This window comes from Camelus dromedarius, chromosome 28 (genome assembly GCF_036321535.1).
Source record: "Camelus dromedarius isolate mCamDro1 chromosome 28, mCamDro1.pat, whole genome shotgun sequence".
Lineage (NCBI taxonomy): Eukaryota > Metazoa > Chordata > Mammalia > Artiodactyla > Camelidae > Camelus > Camelus dromedarius.
This window is the reverse complement of record NC_087463.1, coordinates 12,699,281-12,724,727: the sequence shown is the minus strand read 5'-3', so window position 1 is coordinate 12,724,727 and position 25,447 is coordinate 12,699,281. Positions and strand designations below refer to the sequence as shown.

General features: G+C 40.3%; 1 protein-coding gene across 21 annotated transcripts in view; it reads left to right on the top strand.

The window, feature by feature from the left end:
• The window catches only part of TCF4 (transcription factor 4), a 344,623-nt gene that overhangs the window by 262,778 nt on the left and 56,398 nt on the right, over window positions 1-25,447 (top strand). The gene's annotated exons all lie outside the window — the stretch shown is intronic.

Genomic DNA, 25,447 nt, shown 5'->3' with positions numbered 1-25,447 from the left:
TAATGTAGCTTCATTAGTGGTCAATTAAAACTGAACATTGCTGAATTGAAGTTCTTTGATCAAACTCCCTGGCATGAGTTCTCTTTCTTTAACTAGCCACCATCTTGGATTCATTTGGAATCAGTAGTATAAACAAGTTTAAAACTGGTTCTTTTATAAGAAAGTCAGCAGGCTTGGATAACTGTGGTTTCTTTTTTTACTTCTGTAGGCGGTGATTCAAAGGCACGCTAAATGAAAACAGTACTTCACCCTGAAAAAAAAATACATTTTTAAAAGTAACACTAAATAGTCAGAAAACAGTCAGTACCCCCACCTATGTATTCTAGACAGAAGATAAATTTCCCAATTTCAGTGGTTAATTTTGTTGTTACATAGAAGGCTGAAAGAAAACTCTCGGCCCTCACAGAGTCCACAGTTATAATAAAAAGTGAAACAAACAAACAAAAACCAAGCTGGGGCTTGGGAGAAAGATGGGACAGGCTCCGTGACAACATATATGCGTAGGTTTAACCCAGTCGCCCCCAAATTCATTCTTTATTACTCTTGGGAAGACATTTCCTGTCTTTTCCTTTGGGGTGGTGGGGAGACACACTTAACTCACCTGTTGATTTCGCCCTTTCCTTTGGAGAGCATGATTGCATCAGTGAGGGCTGAAGATGCAATGGCTTTCAGACAAATCGCTAGTGTAAAACACGCAGCGCTTTTTGAAGAATTTGGGTGCTGTTGAAAAAAAGAAAGGAAAGACGGATGTGGGGGTGCCAGGAATTGGGGCAGAGGGCATCACCGATATTTCTAAGTAGACCAGCCTCTTCCTTTTATGCCTTTGCATGGCTTCATATTTAACTTGTGTGTGCTGTTCTCATCAAAACATAAATCGATAGCATTCAGTCATCCCCATTGTTGACAGCCTCACAACCTAAAAACACCATAGCTGGCATTCAGTTAGTGCCATTCATTTTAAAGTATTAATTAAAACTGGCACTTTTGTGCTGGAAATAAAAGTAGTGGATTAGGAGCATTTGCTTAGCCTGGAATGGCTTCTTTTAAGCTCTGCAATTTTCACAGAGGAAAAGGTGCAAGGAAATTTTGGAAATGCCCTTAACAGTGTTTTCCCCCACCAATGACAGCATTTTTGTAGTTTTCACTACTTATATCCAGAAATTACAGTTATAAACAATAATTAAGATAAAAAATTTATCACTTGACAGAAAGAGAAATTGTTTAGAGTCAATGTGCCTTTCAGCATTCTCCCTGAAGGGCTGATTAGAATGTAATAATTGGGGATGAGAGTGGGAGGAAGACGACAATTCCATTTAATTAAAGATAATTTATTTTACTTTAAATTGGTGATGTCCCACATGAAAAGAGTAGATTTAGCAGATAGATTTATTAATGGGTACTGACATCTCAGTTGACATAAAAAGCAAACATTTTCTTTCCTTATTGTTTTTTATTGTGTCTCCGCACGTGACACGGCTGTCTTCCTTCTTTACGGAGCTGTAGAGGTTTCCACCAAATATGCAGTTATCAGTTTATCGGTGAAACCAATTTGAACCTCTGTTGAGTTAAAAAACCAGGCCAGGAGCCTGAAGGGCTGCTCACACTAACGCCAGAAATGCTGCCTTCTCCAGTGACCGTTTCTTCACTGATCTTTAAAATACTCAGTTCCTGGATTCCAGGGTAACTTCAGCGTTTTGAATGAAGAGCATAAGATTTCCTTTGGTCTCGGGCGGAGTGCTGGCAGGAAAATTCCTTTAAGCGAACAGGTGCCTTGAATGTCACAGATCATGAAAAAGTGTCACAAAACGATCGTTTGCATGGCTGAGGTTCATTTCTGACACGGAATTGTGGAGAAAGTAAGACCCTTGTGTAATAGTTTTATTGTTGTCTCATGCAATTGCAAACAGGTCCTGGAAATTAGGGAAATGTTTTAAAGTTCGAAAGTGGATTCAGAAAAACGCATGACATTTTTTCACCTCGTCTTCTCAGCGTGTGATGGTTGTTTTAATGGAATTTTTCTGGCAAAAACTGTTCTTGTCTTTCTTTAAATCCTAAGGCACTTTCTTTCTGCTTCAAGCAAACTGTATTCTATTTTCCTAATTTCTCTTGCATCATCTTTATACCTTTTGCCCTTATGTCACTTTCCTGTGTTCTTGTTTATGTTTTCTCTTGTTCCGTCATTTCTGCATCCTTGTCTAGTGTGTTTGATCCATTATTTCTTCTCTGAATGAAATCCAGACCCTCTGGCCACCTCCTTCTCCCTGGGCTTCTTTTTCTATCCAGAGCTTCCTCCATTCACATCAGCCGTCTAGTTTTCCCTCCATTCACTTCTCTTCCTGCCTGGTGGCTCTCATTTTCATATAGAATTCCTTTAGGCTGATTCCCTTTCCTTGTCGCTTCAGATTTCAGTGCTGTGTCTTTCTAGCTTGACTTCAAAAATTAGCGCTGTGTGACTGTGTTTTCCAAATGCAGCGTCTCTTTCTTGTCTTTTCTGGAGGTGAAGATCGTGGGGGAGTTTCTGTTCAGTTGTAAGCCAGGTGGATTTATTTTACCCTGTTCTGCCATTTTCCTATTCCAAATTGATGGGAGATCAGTGATGATGTTTTTCAAGGATTAATTTTTATGAAGTCTTGATTGTCATGTTGTCTTAACCTTTTCCTTCTCCTCACCCAAAGCATCATATTCCTTTTCTCTGTTCACCTAAGTGCATTTTAATAACCTAATCTCTGAGACCCTTATGTTACCCTAACTTCCTGCCTCTTTTATCCGTCTTTTTAAAATCATTCTGTGGTGACCTCACTTCACCTTGTATCTTTTCTCCTTCTGTGATTATTATTGAAAGCGTGATGATTTCCCCCCAAGTCTACTAAAAAATAATGCCGGTGAAGAGGAATTTTACAAGGAATGTTATTTGCTGAGCATTGGGGAATTCCATTTGGATTCTGAAATTCTACTAATTTTTCCCCCAGGTTGTATAGTCATGATTCTGGGTAGTGGGGACAGGAAGGCAAGTGTTCAAATTGACCCTTAATTGGATGTGAAAACCCTACCTGTCAATTTTCCTGAGGGAGAGTGACCCTACATTTATAGTAGTAGGTAAGTTTGGTTGTCCTTGTTGGCCAGTAGACTGGTTCAGAGGGTGTGTGTGTGCGTCTGTTCTAGGAGCAGGGTAGGGAGAGTAGAGGGTGATCTGCGTGGCCAGCCACTGTTGCTTTCAGAGGCTCCTGCTGGCCTGGAAAGAAAAAGGTACTTGGGTCATTATGAAGACCTGTCCTCTGACCCAGTGGTGGTGGTGGTGGTGGTGGTGGTGGTGGTTCCTCACTCCTGTCCCATTTCCAAACTATCTTCTTTCTTTTCTCTCTGTTCCATTTTCCCCCAGCAGTTATTCCTCTTCCCACTTCTCAACACCTTCACCTCTGTCTTTGCCTCCCCTTCTTTGCTTTACTGCTCTCAGATACTTAAAAGAATTCCATTACATGGGAGGCCACCCCCCTCCACGGCAAAAATCTAGACGGGATGCTTTTGTCGGCCAGCCTCTCTTTGGTACCCTCTGTATGCTCTGGGAAATGTCACAAATGTTGAAAAATAAATAAAGGAAAGGACAGCGGCTGTATCCCACACCGGAAACCCCACCACTTGTATTCTGTAGAGAAGGCTTTCAAGGAGAACAGCCTGCTGTATTCCCGGGAGGTAACGGGAACTGGGAGTGGTCAGAGGAAAGCTGCTAAACGGGGTCCAGATGCAGCTCCATCCCTGGAAAGCCTTGTGCTTGGTCATTTGGGTGGCTGGGCTGTCCCACCTCCCAAGCTCATCCTGGGCCCTCCCACCCCCAGGCCTCACAGCAGACATCTGCGGGTCTGACTCCCCTGTATCCAGCATGAAGTGCCCCGGCTCCCTCCTCGCAGGGATTCGGTGCTGTGGTCCTGCTTGCTCCTTGTCTGTCAGATTGCAGTTCTGATGCTGTCAGCCATGTCTGACCAATCAGCAAACAACACCACAGGATGAAATTTAAACAATGCAGATGCTCAGAGACAGGGTTATGTTGACTGGACCTCCAAGGGAAAGCAGAGGTAAGGTCAGAGTCTCCCCAAAGTGGGTTTCCTGAGCCTGCCTGATCTGACAGCCTGCCCAGCCCTCCTGTGCTGCTTTGGCTTGAATGCTGCCCACTTGCTTTGCCCTACCTCCTCCTTCCCCCGCCACTCACCAGAACTTTCATTTTAATTTGCTGCCCTTGTTACTTTCCTCCCTTCATTGATTCACTGCCTCTTCTCTTGGATCGGTGCTGAGTGTCATTATGAATGTTCCTGGATCGCCTCTGGGCTGAGGGTCCTTGGAAAATGCCACCTTCCTTCAGGGCTTTGGTGGCCACCCTTGGAGGAGGAAGAGAGTTCTGCTGAGAGTCTGGGCAAACGGATGGAATTGATAGGCCTGATTTATTTTCCCTCTGGGACAGTGGAATTTATCATTAGGATACAATCCAGGGTTTCCTTTCTTACCGTTGAGATGCATTGAATTGTAAAGGGAGCTTAAGTCATCTTTTGGGGGGAAATGTTTTAATTAGAAAAGCTATAAATAGACACGACCTAAATGAGGATGAATCAGCCAGTCTGAGAATTTGGGGGAAGAAAAAGGGAATTAATAGCTATCCCCCTTTTTTTTTTTTTTACAGTTTGTGGCATTGGCTTACAAGGTTACTGCTCGCAAAAGAAGTCTGTTCTGTCATCTTCCTCTTCTGTTTCAAAGTGTTCAGTTGGTCCTTTTTATAACGTAGTGTGTTTACAGGGTTCTGTGTTCCCCAGTCCCCATCTGGAAAATATTTAAACTTCATAAGATCTATAAGACTAAAATATCACATATAATGGGATAGGCAGAAGGAAGGAAAATGAGACCCAGTGCGTGTGTTTAGAATAAGTTAGTTGTTTGTTCAGAAGCGGCTGCTGGAGGAATTGGAACAAATAGCCGAGCGCGGTGACTGGTCGGGTCCAGGGCTGTACGTTGCACCGCAGAATGAGCCTCGGTTTGTGAAGCTGACATTCTGTTGTGACTTCTAAATCCAAACAAATCTCTGCAAATTTCTGCCCGATCGAGTTAATAAGAAAATATATACACGCGGAGGCTAGAGCCGTCCGCTCCTTGCCGCTCTGTCAGCGTCGGTGGAAATAAGAGACGTGTTTTACCTACTGTATTCCAGGCGGCCAGCAATCACCAGGACCTCCAGCTCAGCAGGTTTTCTGGATTTTTTTTTTTTTCCTTCCATGAGAACAATGGGATGCAAACAAGAGCTTCAGAAAAGGAGCCAGGCAGATTTCTTCTAATTGCCTCGTAACTGGGGAGTGGTTTTCCCTTTCCCACTATCTGACTTGCAGGGGGAGAGGAAGGCAGCTGTGGCGGAGCGGGAACCAGCCGGCTCCGGGCCGGATGTGCCGTGGGCCGGGAGGTCGGTCCCTGTGCGCGGGCCTGTGATCTGCTTCACACCTGTGCTCATTGCGTCCCCCTGATCGATGACCTTGTATTAACCCGGAGTGACCTTTCCCCTCAGCCTGTTCTCCTGGCCCAGCTCTTGGCTGGCGGACCCTCGTTTCCCTCTGATTTACAGGTGGTTACTGGAGGCGGCATACACTTGTTTTTCATGGTGCACAGTGCACTTAGCAGCCCGGCAAGACCTGCAATTTCATCCCTCTCAAGGGGCCGAGCGGGGGTTTGGGAGGTGGGGGCGCAGCCGGAGAGGTTGCTGTTTGCATGTGCTTTTCTATTTTGTGGCTCATATGGTATCAATTACCATTTGATGGCAACACCAGGCCCGAGGCCCTTTGCATGTTTGTCCTGTGAGAAAGATCTGGAAGAACCGACATATGGTTTTGATCGCAGCAATTGCAGGTTGATAGAATGAACGCAGGGGTGAGGTGGGTGGGTTTTCCTTCCGGCCCTTTCCACTCTGGGTTGCTAATGTGCTTCGCTTGTGGAACTGGTCTTTTCATCATCCAGCCCCTCCCCACTTTCCCCGCTCTCCCCCTCCCCAGCTCCCTACCACTCTGCATTCCTGGCCCCTGCCTCGTCTGTGCTTCCACGGCCCTGCCAGAAACATGTGGCCCGCATTAAGGACCTGCAATTAAAACAAACGGAAGAATTGCCCAGCCCTCTGTTAAAATCCCGGAGCAAGTCCGTCCATCAAGGTGATCAGAATTACAGTCAAGTTCAAGAACGAGTGGGTGGTGGGAAGTGAGTTCTCTCCAGAAGCTCAGGACATGTTTCCAAATGGCTATTAGTTCGGGTTGTTAAACATTGAAATGACGCTGAAAAATGGCAGTGATAGAGATTAATATGTGTGTGTGTGTTTCATCTAGGACATCTCTGAATTTGTTTGAGCATGTGCCCTGTAGGGCCACGAACTCTTTTGAGGTCCCATCTTCCCGTACATCTCAGGCCAGGAAATGGAAGGGCAAGTTGGGGTATGTCTGTCACTATGAGCACTTCCCTTCAGAAGGGAGAGTTAGAGACCCAGCTCTCCTATACACAGTGACTTCTCCCTTACTAAATTTGTGACGGTGGGGGGTACCCGGGGAGAGGCTCCTCATTACGGCTGCACAGCAGGGGTTGCATCTGTGAGTTTGCCAAGGGAAGGTCTAGTGTCGGGGGAACAGGGAGGCAAAGAGGGGGAAAGAACATTAGAGACACTTCTAATGCTACCCATGAAAATGTTTTCTTTCCAAGGAACATTTTTCTATAATGCTCTCGAATTCACATGCCTTGTAATCTGTTCTGCAGATGGGTAGTCCGTGAGGCTGTGACTTTTTCACTTCAGCTATTGCATTTCGAAATACTACGCACAATTAAGAATTTATATATTTTAAAAAGATAATGTGGCATCTCACGAGCGCATGTTTCTATTAACGTCTTCCTGCTTTTTAAACTGAAAACCAACAACCCAGGACCATAAAATAAAAACATGTCCTCCCCCCAGATTTTTTAAATGTGAGCTGAGTGATTAGTTCTGAAGGCCAGCTATTGAAACCTAATTACAGTACTTGACACACTTCTCCATATTTATTTCTCCACTAGAACTGATCTTTATTCAAGGGTAGTAAAAACTGAAAATGTAAATTGTTGACTTAAATTGTAGGGAGGTATCTGTATGTTAGACTCTGTAGAGAAAACTGACCATATTTTTTGCAATGGTATTGACTGTGTCTTAAGATATGTGCCTAAGGCTGCTTTTTTCCCCTTACCCAAGCTTTCTCCTTATAATATACAAGTTGGCTTGCTAAATAATTGTGTCCTTTTTTTTATAGTCTTGATAATGATTATATTTTGCTATTTGATAATCTTCCTCTAATTGAACAAAATTTTGTCCTCTGAGCTGTGTTTGAATTCGTAGTAACTAGTGGTTAATTGAGTTGCTCTAGTCACATATTTTACTAGTGGCTATTTACTTATTTGACTGTATTTAATGGACACTTATTATAACCTTATATCAGCATTCAGCTTGACAGCTTAAGACTTAACATTTCTACTTGCTGCTCATGCCATATTAGCTGCTTTTGAAGAGGGATGTATTGAGAAGCCAAATTTGGTGATTTAAATACATACATATATATATATATATATATATATATATTGCTTTCCTGAAATATGTAGACTTGAGAACTCATAGCAAAATAGTGTAGTGTATGGGCTGTGAGCCTGTCTTACAACATGTTGGGTCACTTAACAGCAGCTGTGCTGGAGAGATATTTGATCTGAGAAGACTTTTTTGAATCTTCTCAGCCCTAACGCCATTCTGATTTTGAAACGGGAAAACGGAAAAGAGTTTTTGGGAAGAGAGAGATAGCAGTTTTGAAAGGTGGCGTAGGTAGGGAAAGCTTTCAGTCCCAGCTCAGATTAACCAACATTTCTAATTGATCCCCGCAGCAGAGGACAAAGAGTCTGATGGGAAATGTGGGGTTATATTTTAGAGACATGCTGCAGAGGCAGGTGACCGTGTTAGAGACCAGCTCTGTGCTTCTTGCATCGACTCGCTTTGGGGACTGAAAATTTAGGAACATTTGCCGAAGAGGCAACTTTTTTTTATAGACAATTTCTTTTTTTAAAAAATCCACTGCTATTAAGATCTGATTCAGTCTTCTGAAATATTACCACCTGCTCTAGTATCTTTTTAAATGATTGAATTTATGTAGACACCAGTGATGCTAAAAGATAAAAGCCCTCCTCCATATGCTTAATATATGGTGCCTTAGTCTATATTAAGGAAAAAGAAAACCCTGCTTTGTCAAAAGTCTGAATATAGCGATCTCTCGAATTCACTTGCTCCTTGCAAGTCCTAAAAATTACTAGTGTTCTTTTTTTTAGTTTTTTTAGTTTGCAGTCACTTACAAAGGGAGAAATCTTTATAAAATGATATTATGTTGTTTTTTAAATGTATGCAAACAACTATCAGATCACCCTTGAATCAGAGTGACTTTAACAAATTGAGGGAAGAATTGCCTGTGAAGTCCCTGGTGGGGTGAAAACTGGTGCTCATTTTCTCAGGACTCTCCTGGAAAGATGATAACGACTTTCTCTCTGTAGATGCCAAGGCCCCCTCCCCTGCCCCAGATACCATGTTCCAGAAGGCGTTCACTTAATCTTTGAAGAGCTCATCACCTCTCTTTAGGGTCTGTTCTTATTCATGCATTGCAAGTTTGCACTTTTATGTCCACCAGGAAGGCATTACCACTGTCGAGAAGGGCGGTGTCAGTTAGGACCTGGGAAATACAAAGTCGGCAGACTGTAAGAATTGTACTCAGACTTTACGCCATCTACCTTTTGAACAAAACTTGGACTTTTGCGAGGAAAAATATTGGAGGCTCTCATGAGCTTTTTTCTTTTCTTTCCTTTTCTTTTAAAACTATTTGCAAATCATGGCTTCCTGATCCTAAAGAAAAAAAACCTCAAAGGCAAGGCTCAACAGGCTTCCTGGACATCAAATAGTTCGTACAAAACAACATTCTGATGACTTGCATGTAAATAAATCAGAAACATATGAATTAAACTACTCTCGGAATACATATGGGTTGAAAAATAGAGCGAAGTGCTGAGAAAATGTGTTTCGGGTTTTGCTGAGCCCATGACATTTGAAAAAATAGTATGAGACACTGAACAAACACAAAGTGTGGCTTGGCTTCCCCACTCCTAAAATTAGCCTCCAAGTTCAATGGCAAAGCAGTTTACCATGTGCCTAAGTACGAGCCACCTTTGGTGTGCTTCTCTACATTTAATTACTTGCAGTTTAAAATTTTTTTTTCAATCTGAAGCTCAAAAATAGCACCACATTTCAAGGAAATGCAAATCTGAGCGTTTTCTGACCCAGTTGGTTCACGTCAGACTATTTTAGAAAAGACCACAGATCACCTTAGGAACAGTCATACTGGTCTGGCCCTCTTTGGTGTGACTGGAGAGTAACAGAAGAAAAGCACCCTTATTAAGAAACAGGTCCTAAAATCGATGCTGCCTGTTAAGTCAAAGCGCTCAAGCACCGCAGGTAAAAACCTCATGAAGACGAACAGTTCCCTGTCTTGGCGTTGTGGTGGGGGAGCCCTGGCAGCCCCGCCGCACACTCCTCGGATCAGGACCTCAGCCCCTGCTCTTTTTCACTGCTGAGTTCTGAAGCCTTACGAGCAGTGGAAGTTTGCTTTCTCTCTCCCACGCTGCACTCAAGAAAGCTAACATGAGGGACTCTAAGCCTAACCTGGGACAATTGCCGAGTCCTTAGTGCCCTCGTATCCTCTCTTCTTGTTATCTCTTTCCTCGGCATCTGGCTTTAAGTAGAGGATCAGAACACACAGGAATTTAGGGAACCAAAAAAGCCAGAGCTTGCTTCAGGCTTCTCCCACGGAAGGCGAGTCACTGACATGCACTTGGACAGAATCCTGTATCTGTTCTTTGGAGCAGCGCTGTCACCTGAGCTTATCAGTTTGAAATTATAGGGAGTTGGTAGATTGCATCTTTTCTATTTAGGGAAAAGTGATTTTGGTTGTTTCAGAAAATATTTTAATGTTCTTTTCCTAACTCCTTCACTCAAATGGTAGTAAGAAGCTTGAAATGTTTACTCCAAGCCAAGTGCTGAAATATCGCTCCAAACAAGACAGACATGGGGTAGACAAGTAGACTGACAGCTACATTTAGTCTGATGATGCATCAGTGGCCAAGTACCGGCACCTGAAGGTGGACACAAGAGGGGTACCTATCCCACATTTGGCCTGGAGGAAGTGAGGTCCATGGATGAGTGGGAATTAAGCAGGCAAAAATACCAGGGTAATAGCCAGACCAAGGGAGAGGATGTCGTGTACCATTATCCACAAGTAGTTCAGGATGCCTGAAGCTCATGGTGCAAAATGATAACAGTAAAAAGGGACCGAAAATATAAACAGTGGCTAGATCATGAATTGCTTTGTGCACCCCATTAATGAGTTTAGATTTTATCATGATGTAATGAGGAGCCCTTCCAATGGGTATACCCAAGACGTACTGAATTTAAAACTCTCAAGGGATGGGAGGAACACCAGGAAGACATAGCCACAGAAGCCAAGGAAAGCAGATTTGACTGGAAGGAGGAGATTGTCAACAGTGTGAGGTGTTACTGAGAGTGGAAGTGGCGTTTGGCTGCAGGATCCAGGAGCTCTTGAGCAGTTTCATTGGAGCAGTGGGTTTGGAAAGAAGATAAAGAAATCGGGAAAGAGCACAGCAAGATGCTTTTCCATCATCACTGTCGCCGTCATCATCATCATCATCATCATCATCATCATCATCATCATCATCATCATCATCATCACTGGAAAATGAGCATCTACCAGACAGAGAGAGTCATAGAGAGAAGAATGAGTGAAACCCCCCAGGGGATTGAAACATATTTAGGAAAATAGACCATAAATATAAAACAGAAGACGTCAACACAAGGTGGAAGACACACAAAGGGTAAAGTGAGCCATGCAGACCAATCAGATGAAGGGGGATTGGGGCAGATCCAAGAAAGAAGAGGAGGAATTAGATGGCAGATGAAAGGAGAGAGCTATTTAAGCGGTGGATGCAGCTTGAAGTTTGTGTTCTGTGTTACGCCTCCTTACCCCAGTCCACTCTGGTTTTGTGTTCCCATCCAGTAGAAATAATGGAAAACGCCACCCAAGGGGATGTGTGGTACCTAACCTGCCTGTGGCTTCTGTTTGAGTTTTTCAGTTTTTGGGGGGTTTTTTGGGAAAATATAAGTCACAGACTGACTCTCTGTTTGTTGTAGTTTCATGCAATCTTTATTTTTAAAATCTGGACACAGAAGCTAAGGAACAGATACCACAAATATAGCAACTCAGAGATACTTGTAAATTCTATATGGATGAGTTCCTTGAGAAATTTTGCACATCCAGTGCTGGACATCTGTGAAACTGCAGCATAGTATCTGTCACATCTGTGTTATCTCCATGTGACATCTTCCTGGTGTGAGGCCAGAGAGTCACCCCCATGTGTAGTACCTTAAAGAAGCCATTCATGATCCAGAGGATGGTTTTTCTCAACAAAGATACCTGAAATATACTTCTGTGAGGCTCTGTAATGCCAAAAAAATCTGCTGTGTAAGTTTTGCAAGTGAAGGACAGAATTGGTCCTTTCACTTTGGCTGTTGCCCTCGTGTGTATAACACATTTTTATTAGGCACTTGCTGTAGGCAAGTCATTGCAGTGAATAGGTTGTCCACATATCAAGAAATTTGCCATTAAAGAAAGCAGTCACCATCACCATCAGAAAGTATTTTAAGCACCACTCGGGTGCTGAACACGCTATACAAATTGGGTACGTTGAGGTCCACCCTCTTCCAAGGTGTTTTCTTAGTGGTTTGATTTGCACCAAATCTCTGTGTAGCAGCAGATGTCATGATCTGTATTTTTAAAGGAATAATATAATGAGAGAGAGGCTAAATGAACCTACCAGTGGTCAATTAATGAGTGACTGAATCAAAACTCTAAAGATGGTCTCCTGCTCCTTAGAGCACATTAGGGACCATTATCTATAGCCTGTTAGCTCACTTAAGACATTTTGGCAAAGAAGGAGAATCATTAAGTTCATTTCCTTGGTAGAATGAAGAAGATTGAATTTGCTAACAAAGAGATTATGAGTGACTTTGTTGAGAGAGCAGTTTTAACGATGGCTACATGATTTACCTACATTTTCCATCTAGCAGTTGATGACAGGGCTTCCTGCCTGAGAAATATGGCCCATAATACCACCTCCCTACAGACGGGTTCTCACTACTATTTTTTGTGAAGGACATGTAAGTTACGGGCCTGCTACAGTGGTTGGTTTTGCTCAATTTTAATTGAGCTGAAATTTACATAACGTACAGTTAACCATTTTAAAATGGGTAATTCATTGGTACTTGGTATATTCCTATTGTTGAGCAGCCACACCTGTCTAGTTTCAAAACAGTTTTGTCATCCCTTAAGAAAACCCCATATCCATTAAGCAGTTCCTTCTTATCTACCTGCTGCTATGTCTTATAAGTCTTTAATTTTATCAAACATACATACACACACATTCATACTATACACATCTCTCTCACTCTACGTACCAACCTCCCTCTCTCCCTCCCTACCTACCTAGAGATTAGAATGCTCCTAACAGAGGCTCTAATGTGCCCTAATTATGTAAGCAAAGACCTATATATTTAACAGATGTTTCTCTATCAGGAAAAGGAAAAAGGGAAACACCCCTTGCTTCTTTTTAACCTTTCTGTATAATTCTGTTAAGCTCTCACTAGTTAGTCATTTATCGAGGAAGGGGTGAAAAAAAGAGAGAAGTCAATTCTAAGCCTTTTATTATGTAAAACTGCTGTTCCTCTTCTTGCAGAAACAAAATTTCTCATTAATTTCTTCAACATTGAGAATTTTAAACTGCTTCCCTTATCTTAATAGTAAGCAATCATCTGGATTTTACGTTTCTGTGTTGAAGAGTCAGAGATGATTGAACAAAGTAGTTTAGCTGTCAAAGGTTTAATTTCTTGGAGAGGAATCAAAGGGGGCATTCTTACTGTAATTTTTATTGTGAAAGGAATCACTTGTTTATATTTATTTATACCCTCGTTATTCCAGGAAAATATTTGAGGTGGCCAGTGGCAAATCTTTAAACTGTATATCTTTAAAATAAAGAACTAGATCCAATGAAAAAGAAAAAAAAAGAACTAGATCCAATGAAAAAAAGTATCTGAAATTTAAATGTTAGAGAAAGTCAACTGAATTATATTTTAAATGTGCCTGAAGATACGAACTAATGTTGTTTGTCACCTGTTCTCCTGTTACCCTGTCTTTAAGTCTTCCTTGAGTAACCCTATCCTAATAGGATGATTTCCTTTGCATTTCTTCTGCATAAACATTTTGTACAAACTGTACTCACTTTTGTACATTTTCTAGTTGATTGTTGTATGTCAGAAGTCTCCCAACTAAGCTTCTAATGAAAATTCTGGCCATTTTATCTTATTTTATTTTTGCGTACCAAAGCATCTAGCCTTGTGCTGGTCAGAAGGGCTGCTGTGAATTAGGCCGGTGAAACATCGCAGGTTGATTGTACCTAAAAGTTTACCCTGGGTCCAGGGGAGGGGTAGCTATCTGATGGGGTCGTAGATAGAGAGGCGGCTGATTGGACGGAGAAGTGGGCAATTTGCATACTTTTCTTTTTCTCATTTCAATCTGTGCCACAGAATCATACATTTGGTAATTATTTCATGCTTTTGTTTTTAGTTGAAAGTACTTAGGGCCATATGTTTTGACAGGAAAAAAAAAAGATAATTCGTACTTTTTCAGCTCTGGGAAAGGGAGGATGAGGTCATAATTTTACAGTGTACCATGGCAATGATTCCTGCTCAGAACTTCACCAGATTGGAGACTCGCTGTTCGTAACAATTCTCTTGGGAAGCAGAAGATGAAGGCATCTGTTTGAAGCACCCAACATTAAGTGGGATTGCTCAGAGAGCCCAGCATAGAGTTCATCTCTACCTCTACTCAACATTGGTAGATACCATTTACTCATGTGAAAGATTGATCTCCAGATTCTTTAGGCCATAAGTGACCTGGATAGATATTCTGACCCAGTGCTAGCAGTTCCGACCTAGGATTTGCAGTGAAAAGACCTGGGTTATAATCTTTCTCCTGCTGTCCTAGAGGCTTGTGACTACTGGAAAGCTCTCCCAGCTCTGTCTCCTAATGGATGAGATGGATGAGATGGATGAGCACATGGGTAGATAAGCTGTCTCACAGTTATTATTAAATAACGGATGCAGAATGTCTTTGTCATTTAAAATGAAAATAGCAACTTTTATGATGCCTAATCATAGAGTTCTACCAAATTTCCCTTTATACATTTAAGCTCAAGGTCAAAGAAGGTGTTTCTAGAGAAGCACATATCCCCTTTTGCGAGTTGTGTTTTTTGAGATGTCCTCTTGTCTAAATATCCGTTGGAGTCTTGGTCTCACCATTTTCCCATTTTTGCTTGAGTCTCTGCTCTTGAAAGTGTGTCTTTCTGCTTTTGTGTAACAACTTTCTTCCTAGTCCCTCTTGCTCCTGGGATGGAGTGCGTTGCGTACTTAAGAAAGGTGGCCCCCCCGGCCGTCTGTGCTAATGAAGTGCAAACCCAGCGCTGAAAACGCTGGGACGGGAGGAGCCGGAACAGCACATTTATGGCTGCACAGGGGCAAACTGTAAAGTCGTCAGCTTCTCTCTGGTCCTGCTTTCCCTTCTTGTAAAGCCCTCCCCGTACCCTCATCCTTTTCCCACTTTCCTCTCAATCTTAGAAATTAATTCTTGGGAAAAGATCAGAGACCTCATCACATCAAAGTGTAATAACTGCTAACAGACTCTTAAAAGCATTTCCCAAGATGAGGGATGATTGGAGATGGGTTGAAGAGTGGGCTTCTGAGCATGGCGTTTTTTCCAGGGAAGGAGACTTCTGCCCCCGGTAGAACTGTACATTGACTGAGGTCCACAGCAGGGAAATGAATTTGTTTACCCCAGGGGTGCCCAAACTTCTTTGAGCTTGATCCCTTTTTAAGAAGCACACCTGTTAAACGTCAAGTGAAGGATGTGCGCACTAGGCTGCAGGCATCAACCTTTGGCCTTAGGTTCAAAGGGGAAAGGGCGGGAAGTGGTCCTCTTAGAACGTTAAATATGGACCATTATAGGTAACTGCCTCCGCTTTCGAAAGAAAGCTCAGCCCTAAAACACATCAAGGTACTAAAATCTATCTCGGCAGAACCAGTAAATGCTTATCTTTCTCTGTGTTATGATGTTGTCCTTAGTTTGACGTGTATCGTGTGTGTGATGTGTTTATTCATCATTCATGTGTGCATCTGGTAACTCCTTCAGCCTGTTATGTTTCAGGCATTCTGCCCCCACCGCCCCCATACACACACAGAGATCACACCTGTACATTTTTTCATAATACTTTTTTTAAACTTTATTGTTTCTGCATTTGACTGTCCTCAGCAGGCCTTCTTTGAATTCGGCAGAGTATGGAAGAAACAACCATAATCAACATTGGAATAAACTAAAAAAATTAATATAACTTTTTATTGTAGAATAATAGAATTTGTTCCCACCCAGGAAACATCGCCCTCACTCAGTTAATGAGACCATGTCATCAGAGGTCACAAAGCTCCTTAATGGGAGATATAACCAACACTATTTTGATGTTCCAATGCCTCCTCATGACATAGTAGTTGTTATCTTAAAAAAAAGCAAACAGTTGGTAGCAAAAGAGGGAAAAATAGTATTGAGATGGGCGAGGACCCATTAGAAATAGTTGACAGTCCTGAGTTCAACATGATAGCTATAGATAGAGATACAAACAATTTAATTACATCTGTTTACAGTTTAAGACAACTAGAAATAATAATCATTAATAGAAATAATAAGTCATGGTCTTCTTAACATCACCTTTAATTTCTAACAAACACTCAATAAATCAAAGCTTGGAAATAACTTGGTCAGGTGTTTAGGACCTATTAAAGAGTCGTGGTGGCCTTACCATCCGCAGCCTTTTATCTGTGCCAGCCCTGAGCCCAGTGAGGAAGCAGGCTCCCATGTGAGTAAGTAACATAAGGACTATAACCAGGAAGAAGTCAGGTTTCACCTGGACTTAATTTTATGCAATTTAGTGTTTCAAGAGACCTTTAGCCAGGTGTACCTTAATCGGTGTAAGGCCTTCTCAGCCAGGGCCAATGTACTCAGAATGCTGGCACTGGGCATTCCCATGATCTACCACATTGAAAGTAATAGCAAACATACAGTGTCTGCTCCGTTCATGCCAAGAGCAGGAGCAATGCAGGTGTAAAAATAAAAAGGAGTATTTGGAGCCAGAGGCTAGTTTGCATAGACGGGGCTATGGTCACACTTCATGTGAATTCTTCAAGTAATAATATGGTGTGTGGTTTCTTTTTAATCAGTTTAGTGTTCTGGTATTTAGCCCTGTGTCTGGCTTCACCACTCAATCCCAGTGTAACTCTCAGTGGATTACTTGCCTCCCTGTGTCTTCAGTGCTGCCGAACGAGAGTTATCAGTACCCGCGGCTACAGTGCTCAGCTGCAGGTCTAGAAGACGGGCGGATGGTCCTCCTGGTAGCGGTGCATGCGAACCTCCTCTGTGCTCCCCCGACTGAGATCATCTTGTGCTCTTCTGTTTGGGCAAAAGAGCATCCTCAGCCCCTTGTCTGCTGAACAGCCAGGGAGTATATAAATGGGACCCAGGAGTCTACAGATCTGTAGGGTTTTGGTAGGAGTCTGTGAACACCCTGGAGAGAAGCCCCTTAGCGATCAAGAGATCATGTTAAAGTCCAAACTCCCGAACAAGATACATGATTTTGAGTCTCAAATTTTCCACTTAACCAGCTGTGTGACTTGGAGCACGTTACTTAACGTCTCTATGCCTCAGATTCCTTCTGTGTCAAATTGGGATGATAGTAAAACAGTAGGGTTAGCGTCAAGACAAGATGAGGACAGGGACAGTTTGGCTGGAATAGTGTCTCCCATAGTGTAAGTAAAGGGTTGGCTATTTTTATCGTCATTGTTATTTTGTCACTGCAACTGTGACAAGAGCTTAGGACTGGCAGGCATTGGATTGCCAGGTCCTTTTTCAATTCTGGAGAGTGTTAAGCTAAAATACCACAATAACTTATTTCTTTTCTTTGTTTTTAATTGTTAACTCCCCGTGTGCATCACTGAGATTGTTGCACAATAATCTGTGAAAAGAGCTTAAAATCTCAGACATTCCATATCTATGATATATCCAGGTACCATAGGTGCAATATCACATGCATGACATATCTCTGATACCATAACAGAATGATCCTAATCGTACCTGTCTTGGCAGTTTTTCTGCCTCATGTGTGCAATGACAACACATAGATCCTTATAAAATACTTGTGAAATAATGAGACACTATGTAGATTTAAATTGCAGTAATATTGTTATACAATTACTAGTGATTCTGTCTTAGTTTTCCTTTATTTTTAGTTGAAGCAGAGCTTTTTCCTCTCGTAAATTTCTAAGCTACACAGACTCTTTTTTTTTTAATAGTTTGAAATTTGATTTAGAGATTTGAAAACTATCCTGCAAAGAAGACGAGCTTTGCCTTTTGATTTGAAGAAAGGAAAGAACAAGGTAGAGCTGTCTGGCCATAAAGAATGTCGGGGTTTTTCCCTAGGACTTGGGATGCTCTGCATGGTAACCGCGGGTCCAGCTCACTTTTTTGCTGTATCATTGCTGAGCTTGCCGCAGGCTGGGTGCGCCGGTCGAAGATGCTTGGACGGCAGTCCGCCCATCCCTGCGTGCTTATGCAACTTCTGATCTGTTGTAGATCACTCAGGTCCCTGCTTCTCCTTCCTGTTGCTTTCTTTGTGGTCTTCTGATTTCTTTGAGCTAATACAATTTGATAAATATAGATAGAGGTACAAAGAAGGGAATTGAAGTTCCTACGGTTTTACTGCTTAACACAGAAGAGGAAATTTTGTGGCTGGGAAGAATAAAATGCTCGGCTGTAATTCATTTTTATAGAATTTAGTTTCAGATTTAATACACTCATGAACAGATAATCAAAACTCAACTGATATTTGAAAGAGTACAGGAATGATATGTGGTGTTTGGGATGGAATGTTTGGATATATGTTCAAAATGACTTGTGTTCTAAGGAATATTGCATATTCAAGGAAGTTCTTTTAGGGGATCATATACATGTTCTTTTTGTTTGTTTGTTGGGGTTTTTTTGAATTTTTTATTGATTTATAATCATTTTACAATGCTGTGTCAAATTCCAGTGTAGAGCACAATTTTTCAGTTATACATGAACATACATATATTCATTGTCACATTTTTTTCTCTGTGAGTTACCATAAGATCTTGTGTATATTTCCCTGTACATGTTCTTTTTCGTATGTTTTTGTGATGCACTCTGGTAGAGTGAAGACAGGTCATTGCTTGTTAGTGGAAGTAAAATATGAATATTTTATTTTACACATGAATGGTACATTTTACACATGTTTAGATGATTGTGATTTTTTTTCAGACTATCAATAAAGATAACTTGAGGACTAAAACTTCTTACTAGATGTTAGTTTAGGGCATTTAGGACTGTTGGTTTAACTCCTATAAAAGCTTAAGGTGATTGAAATGAAAATCAGGACTTCACAGTTTCAACAGATTACACCTCTGAAGTTTTTTTCACGTATAATTAAATCTCCATCTATTTGTCAATATACTGCAGCATTTACCCGTTGTCTGTCAACATATTTCCTACTTATGTGCTAATAATGCAAATTGACTTTTAACCATCATTTGGAAATGAAGTAGGACCTTTTCCTTTAGTAAATATTCCCTGACTTGATCATACATACTGAGAATATGTCAGGTGAATATTTTTTATTTCTGTAGTTTGCTTCTGTTTGTTGTTTGTTTGTTTGTTAGTTTGTTTGTTTTTGCACTGTTGGATTGTTTGCTGCCTCACTGTTCAATGCTGCCGAGCATCCTTCACTGCCTTTCAACCTTGTAATGACTCACTCAGCTCTGTTACTTGGCCTGTGTGTTAGCCTTTCATGCCCTTTTACTGCCTGTTAGAATATTTCAGTTATAAAGTTAAAAAAGACTTTAGGAAAGAGAGTGCCAGGAGGGCTGGATGAGAAGTCGGGAGCCCTGGGCTCTGTCCAGGCCCTCGGGTAAGCCCTTGCACCCCTCTGCCTTTTGCTCCTTTGGAAAATGAGGTTGAACTCACTTGAGCTTTAAAAGTATGATGCCAAGAGGCAGACGAGAGGACAGCAGGTGGAGAAGTTTCATGAAAAGAGAAAGGAACCTCTATAAGGAACTGGTATAAAAAGATTGTAAAAGACAAAGCAGTGAAAATGGAGAGCAGGACAGAGGGATACAATTACCAGTATGTAATGTGAAAACTCATTATCAGAAAAGGTTAAAAGTCTGTTCAACACTTATTGTCTAAAAAAGGAATCACACCACGTCTAACTACAGTTCCTTTGCCAAAGACCGACTAGGGGCCACGGACAGAACAGCAGTGTAAGAGTTCCTTACTCTTCTTCCCGACACATCCAGAAACCTGGAGATCACAGATACTCTCCCCTAGGGTTCTCCTTGGTACACCTCTACTTGCAGGAATTTGGGCAGATGGTTATAGAAAGGGCTTTAAGAAGTATATGATGGTACAAGGAACTCTAAAACTAATAAATCAAATGCAAATCTAAATCTTCTGCCACCCAATAAAGTCAACATTTATTAAACACCAGTTGTATGCTAGGGGCTAGGGACACCTGGAACTTGCTTCTCACACTAGTTTACCAGAGGAGTTCTTGTTTTTGAAGCCTAGAGGGAACAGCAAGTCTTTATATATAGAGAGAGAGAAACAGAGAGAGAAGTCTAGTCAGCTTACAATGTTGCATCAATTTCTGGTGTACAGCATAATGCTTCAGTCATACATGAACATACATATATTAGTTTTCATATTCTTTTTCACCATAAGTTACTACAAGATATTGAATATAGTTCCCTGTGCTATACAGTATGATCTTGTTGTTTATCTATTTTATATATAGTAGTTAGTACCTGCAAATCTCGAACTCCCAGTTTATCCCTTTCCACCCCCTTCCTTTGTGGTAACCATGTTTGTTTTCTATGTCTGTGAGTCTGTTTCTGTTTTGTAAATAAGTTTGTCTTTTTTTTTTTATTATTTAAGATTCCACATATAAGTAATACGATATGGTATTTTTCTTTCTCTTTCTGGCTTACTTCATTTAGAATTATAATCTCCAGGTCTTATTCTTTCTATGGCTGAGTAGTATTCCATTGTATAAATACCACAGCTTCTTTATCCAGTCATCTGTTGATGGACATCAGATTGTTTCCATGTCTTGGCTAGGTGTATTACTGTGTTAGTTGCTCTAACAGAGAGTGCAAGGGGGCCCCAGGGACAAGCATGACTCTAGATCAGTGCTTCCAACAGAACATTTTGCCCTGATGGGAAAGTTCTCCATTGGTGATGTCCAGCATGGTAGCCAGCACCCACGTTCGGCTGCTGAGCACTTGAAATATGGCTTGTGTGAGTGAGGGACTGAATATTTAATTTTATTTAATTTTAATTAAACTTAATTCACATAACCACATATAGCTAATAGCTACCGTACTGGATAGCACCATTCTAGACATGTTAAAAATAACTCTAAGCACTTACAGCCAGATATAAATAATAATACCATTTATTGAGTTCGTACAGGAGTTTAGGAAATATGTGTGAGATGTATTATCTCCAATTCTCAGAACAGAATAGCCCCATTTGACAAATGAGGAAACTGAGACTCAGAGAGAGATGGTTCTGTTACGTCCTTACAACTTTTGTAAGAGCTGGAATTTGAACCTCGTTGTTCTGGCTCCAGAGCTGGGTAATTTCTACAATCCAGCCAAATCGATTTCCTTAGACCGTCTACGTGCATCTTCCCCTGGCTTTATGGATTAGCCAGCAGTGTGCCTTTAGCTTGGTCACATAGAATAATTACAGTGTCCATTTCAACACTTCTGAACGTGGAGGTATCACCCCCCACCCCGAGCCATTCTTTCCTCTTACTGTGACCCATATCCTTCCAACAGCATTGTGAGAGTCGAGGTCCAGTCCAGCTAGTTCCCTGAGTTGTGAGCTGACCACCTACAAGTACCTTTCCCCATTAGATGCTGGGAAGCATCAAAGCGTATGCCTAGGCCTGTGACCATGAGTGGCACACTACAAACTCTTGGCATTTTAGTGTTTAACTGTCCCAGGTTAGAGTAGTTGTGAAATCTCCCAAGGTCTGAGCTGCTCAGACAGTCTCGCCAGCACTTGGGCATCTGAGGCATAATTATGCTTTGCTGTTTTCCACTCATCATGGAGCATACAGTAGCTCTCTTGAAGGATCTGAAAGTCTCAATTACAATGTTTCATTTATTCTCAACTGCTTCTCTTTGGAAATTATTTATTCAGCTAGTACTCGCAGATCACAAAGGGGCAGTGATGTTAAGGAGTATTCAAGGTCTACTGTACAATCCAGTGGCTGTCACCCAACCCAACTCAGTTACACACCTTATGATACTTCTCTTTGTCCCCTCCAGAGTTGAGCTCCCCACTTCAGGAAGAAAGTAACTGACATATGTTGGTTTCACTATCAGCATGCCTTATCACATTTTATTTTCTTAAAAGGTCATTATGAGATCCCACAAGAGTATTTATATAAAACATGGCCAAAGTATAGCCTTGCGTTGATAGTTATAAATATCTTTTCTTTTTTGTCTTTGAAGAGCAAGAGACTGTTTTTTTAATGGAAAGAACATAGACTTTAATGACCAGTTCAAATCTTTCCTTTACTACTTGGTAAATTTTTAACTTGGAAAAGTGACTTAACTTTCCTGAGACACATTTGTCCAGATAATAAAATAAAAAAAAAAATAGCAGCACAACATTACACTATTATCTGACTTTTTTGCATGCTTAATAGATGCCAGGTATTATTCTAGTTGCTTTTAGACACATTATGCCATTTAATTCTCACAAGAATTCGGCATAGAAGGCACTGTCATTCCCATTTTACAGGTAGGAATCTGAAGACCAAAGAAGTTACGGTAACTGAGGTCCAAGGCTGCCTAGCTAATAAATGGTGGACCTGGCAGTCTGACCCAGTCCAGTATGGGCCAGTACTTCTGACCTCTCTACCATACTTCAGCCCTTTGAATAATACTATTAATAATGTTCATCTTGTATGATTATTATGAAGATTAGAAATAATGTACCTGGCGCTCCCAGCACAAAAGCTATTCATCAGGAGGCCCTAAAAGATAATCATTGCTGTTTTTTAAATCTCCATAAGTGAAACTGACATGCCAAGACAAACAAAAATGGAAGCGTCACAGGAGAAAGGTAGACTGTGCATTCTACTTCATCCGTTTTGTTTGCTGGTTTCTGTGTTTGCTTGGTTTTCTTCTTTTCAAGTAGGTTGGAGGTTCTATTTTATCATACTGTTGTTTCATACTGTTGTTTCTTTGATGATCAGGAACATCGGTTGGAACAGCTACGGTACCACAGTAATATATCTCAAATTACAACAAAAATTAAATCTGTGAAATGAAAACTTTTACGATTTGTATCTGTTCAGGGCTTAGTGTTACCTTAGAGAGCTTTGTTTAACTCAGGACTCCTGTATTTATGATTTTGTTTTAAATTCAGGATTATAAGAGAAAAGATAATGGTGCTAACTTTGAATATTAGCTATACTTGGCTTTTAGTTTTCCATGAAGCTTTTATTCAACAAATAGTTCACTAACAGAGCCGTAGCCTATGAGTTTGAGCCAAGTTTCCTCATTTCCAATTTGGCAACAAAAATTTCACACTTCTTTAGTTACTCTTGTGGGAGGAATTGGAATGCCAAAAGTCACCTTGATCTAAGATACCTTATCAGAAGAAAACTAAGTGTAGATTTTTGTTTCTCTTTAGCCTTTCCTCATGTTTCCTTGGCAGTCACTTTGAAACACTGAACTAGAGTTTGAGATTTGTAGTTTCATTTTCCATTGGGCTGATTTTTCTGGTGTTACTCATTTGAAGATGTCTGGGATGTTTGTTATTATTGTATTAAACAGAAAGTATTTTCTTTAACCAATGTATAAGTCATCTTTCTATTTACCTAGGATAGTAATAATTAAAGTTAAGTGGATGTGAGGGTTTTTTTTTTAATTGAATTTAGTATCTCTATTAAATACCTTATTGTAACCCATACTTTGAAGTCCTTTGAGAGATTGGCGAAATAGTTGACTGACGTAAAAATAATGAAGCAGCTTACCGGTCATCCAAGTTACTCAAGATTAAAACATTAAGGAGAAACTGAATATGAACCTTATGATCACTCTGTTTCCGTAAATACCATCTTTGCCTCCACCACCATTTTTAAAGAAAGTAACCATTAAACAGTAGAAAATAAAGAGCAGGTGATAGTTACATATCTTGAGCAGTTGCTTTGACCATTCCATTATTGAATTTTCTTATAATTAAAATGTGGGGGGTTGAACTAAATAAATTCTTTGATTCCTTCTACTTTTAATAAGTATACTAGTTCTACGTGATATTTATTTATATAAACAAATATATAGAACACTGACCTGAAAAGTAACTTTTGAAGTGAGAAAGATGAAGTATATAAATGAAAAGGGAGTAACATTGTACCATCAGTTATGACATAAAGAAAATTTATAAAATATGCAGAAATTGCCTTTCAGAAAAAGCTATAAACAATGTTCCATTTTTTGTTCACAAAGACTTTCATCTTATCTAAAGAATCTTCATTTGACTACACCACCAGAAAAATGGAAAATGTGAAGTATAATATTTCCTAAAAACTTTTTTATCCCTATATTTTTTTTTTTGTGCAGACAGTATTTGTGAACTTGGAATAAGTGATCTTACTTTCAGATCTTGGCATTTGATCATAATTCATAATCAAAATAACCTCCTTATATGAGCAAAATTATCGAAGATTTGTCTTTTATCTCCCAAGAGAAATATTAAATAGTTCTACCCAGATCGGGAAGAAAGATAAGTCTTTGCCATCACATGGTGTTTATGTAATAGTTGTACTACATGTTTAAGGATATGTGGTAAAATATGTAATGAAAATGTTATATTATGCTCAAAGAATTTATTTTGGTTATTTTAAAATATAAAGCCATTTGATAATATGGTAGAGTTTATTTTCAAGTTTACAGTAAATATATTGATGCCTGAAATTTGGGAGTAACGCATAGTACACTTAGCTTGTATTAATACTGATTGGCCAGATCACTGTCAGGCTAACAGTCCGTAGATAGATTATACCAGTAATGTGCTCATTCTGTCATTAGAGTAAGATGATCTAATTTTCAATTTCCCTTTTTCCTAGAAGGTAAGGCTTTCTTTCATCTTTTTAGCCTAATCTCAAGACTTCTAAATACATTTGTTGGTGTTTTCCAAACTGTTTGTCAATTGTATAATTCCCAAGAAAATACTGGGTTTTGCTTGATAGATCTTAGGGTGTTGATTTGCTTTGGGATTCCCAGCTTAAGTTCTATTCTTTGTCCCTTTAAGATACTTGAAAAAAAAATTCCCCTGTAGAAACAGAAGCAATAAACTGTTTATACATTTAAAATATGAAGAAGATTTAAAAATAAAATGAAATATAACTCAGAAAAAAAATATAGGGCTTAAATTCCTCAAAGCCTGAAGAAGAATCCTTGTTTTCTAAAGTGTGTAAAGGTTTTCTGGTTTGTTTTTGTTTTGTTCAATCTCCAGAACCTCCCAATTTTCAAGGGCACCGTGGGGCATATGTAGCATTTATTTGATGTATGTATGTGTGCGGATTTTTTCCCACATCTGTCTCTGTGGACCTATCCTTTGTGAAATTGTAAAGCTTGTATTAATGCTTAGTTTGTGATTCATGGTGTTGTGAAAGCAATTATATAATTTTTCTTTGGGTGTTTATTCCATGTGCGCTGTGAGAAAAAACAAATGGGAGTTATTTTTTGGGTAACCCTGCAGTTGCCTTTTTATTGGTGAATTTCTCTTTCTTTTACTGTGACCTGTGAATTTCACTGTAGGCTCACTGCCAATTTTGTGAGCCGCTGCCTGCTTCAAAATGGAGGCAGGAAGGTATCCATTTTCATCAAGAGGATGACAGTGTTCAGTCTCGCGACCATCTGGAGAGAGGAACTTTTGGAGCAAAAGAAAAATGGAGATTTAAAAAAAAATTATATTTAGCAGAAAAGGCAAGGGGGGGAACCAATTAAAGTTAAACTATACCTTATGAATTTATGCTTTTCTACTGTGCTGTCTTTTTTAAAGGAAACATAAATAAGAAAATACATGAGCTATTTTTACAAAGAACTGGTTCTCCAGGTCTC